Genomic DNA, 2453 nt, shown 5'->3' with positions numbered 1-2453 from the left:
TTGGCCCTGGAGAAAGTGGTTCGCGATGCAGAGATAAATGCGAGAGGCACTATCCTCTTCAAGTCCAACCAACTACTGGCGTACACGGACGATATTAACATCATGGGAAGAACAAGCCGAGATGTCTACTTTCATTCAGATCGAACAGGCGGCGCGAGATCTTGGGCTGCCCAATAATGAAGCAAAAACCTTTTGGGCCGCATTCGAGAAAAGAATCCTCTGTAGAATTTTTGGCCCCCTACATGAGGATGGACGATTCCATAGCCTACATAACGACGAAATCTATGAGCGATACCACGGCCGACTGGTTGTGGATAAAATCCGGCTCAACAAGTTGCGGCGGGCGGGTCACAGAATCCGTATGGATGAGGATGATCCAGTTATGGTAGAAAAAGAAGATGAGGCAGACCTGAGATGGAGCGATGGCGTAGGTCAGGACGCCAGACAGCTTTTAGGGATAATCGAATTGGTGGACATTGGCGCAAAACCGGGATGTCTGGAGTTCCTCATTAAGGTTGGCCTAGACCGAATACCGGCTGTTGCGCGGTTGATGTTGATGAGTGGAACGCTGAGAGCAGAACCGGACCGCAGAAAGCGTTACAAAAGGTGTGAAATAAAAGAAGCTCTTGAAATTATGAAGCATTCGGAAGTTGAGGCGAAAGGCAAATATAACTACCATATACAGATCTGATAATAGTTACCCGTGAGTTCTTTCGTCACACGGTTTTTCCAAACAATGCAAATTGTAATTCAAATAGTTTTTGGAAAGTTTAAGAAGTAAAAGTTGCCAGCTCATGAAATGAGTACAAAAAAATCTCAGTCAAATAGATAAATCCTTTTACTTTCTTAGTAAAATAGTGTAGAGATATTTCTGAAGATACATATGTTCATAAATATATCAAAATCTTCAGCAGATTGTGAAGATGAACAGGTACTGCGGAGGAAGCAAGCAACAAACTTATGTTGATTCTAGTATGTACATACTCGTACGCTAATAGTAAGCTAGTTCACATTGGAGTTCCTGGAGAAAATAACGTTTTCAACTAAGAATCAAAATAAAACTAAGAACCAAAACGTAACCTTTCGCATCTAATTAAAGTTCCTATTTGCATATTTCGTCACTTTATCTGCGTATTAGATCAGGGTGAACTCTCGCCATTTTATATATTTTATAAGCGTGTATTTGATGTTTACATATAGAACATACGTCATATTCATAACGAGATTATAAACTAGTTCAAATAAATCCGAGAATTCGCCACCATTTCTTAGAATTCCGAGATGATATGTACGTATGCATGTATGTTCCAAAGATGATCTGATACAGATAGCGAGCTTGGGGCGGAATTATTTGCAAGTAATGTGGATTTTTTTATTTCATAGAAATCTTGGGTACATACACGCTACTGTCAAGAGTTGTTAACCTTTTATCACCTTCCGTTTGTTTGCAGTTTCCAGTAAATTCACTCATACACTTGATATATGTATGTCAGTAAGTATCTAGCTAGATAGTAGATTGAATTACTTTGACTTTTTGGTAACATGTTTTACTGAGAATTTTTTTTATTAAAATTGAGGATATGTTGAGTGAATTTTGATAGAGGAAGAATTTTCAAGCCTATCCTTGGCAGGGGTCCAGAGTTAATGGAGAGGGAAGATTGAGATCCGTTCTTTTCAATCCCGATGAAAAGTCGTGGCTGTCATCCCACTGTGGCAAAGGCTGAATTTTTAACTTTACCCCTGGAGGGAGGGGAGGAGGGAATGTAGGAAGAAGGAGAAGTTTCGCCGTCTCTAGCCTACTATTTCCTATTTTCATCTCAGCTTAGCAGGGGAGCCGAGTTTTCCTCTCTTAAAAAGTTTTGAAGCTTTAAGGGGGAAACCATAATAGGAGGTTTACAGAATCGATTTTTAAGGTTTTGTGTGAAATAAAACTTGATTAGAATCGATTCGATTTCTGCCTGTCTATCTGTCGGTCTGTCTGTCTGTCACACCTGATCTATTCGAAAACCGCTAAGGTTATTGCCATGAAATTTGGTGAACACAGGTGGTCTGTGAATCCCTTTACATAGAGCAAGTGGTGCCATTTTGTGTTGAGTTTTAAGGGGGGCTACCCATATGTGTAAAAGGGCGAATACTGTTCATATACATGCACGTATATAAATTGATCGTACCCATATTCCCGGTCTACTTCATGCACAAAAGCATACATATGTACATAATAATACGTATATTGAATCATCATCATCATCAATGGCGTAACAACCAGTATCCGGTCTAGGCCTCCCTTAATAAGGAACTCCAGACATCTCGGTTTTGCGCCGAGGTCCACTAATTCGATATCCCTAAAAGCTGTCTGTCGTCCTGACCTACGCCATCGCTCCAGCTTAGGGTCCGCCTCGTCTTCTTTTCTTACCATAGATATTGCTCTTATAGACTTTCCAGGTGGGATCATC

The sequence above is a fragment of the Hermetia illucens genome, chromosome 4 (assembly GCF_905115235.1).
Source record: "Hermetia illucens chromosome 4, iHerIll2.2.curated.20191125, whole genome shotgun sequence".
NCBI classification, from domain to species: domain Eukaryota; kingdom Metazoa; phylum Arthropoda; class Insecta; order Diptera; family Stratiomyidae; genus Hermetia; species Hermetia illucens.
This window is presented reverse-complemented; position numbering follows the sequence as displayed.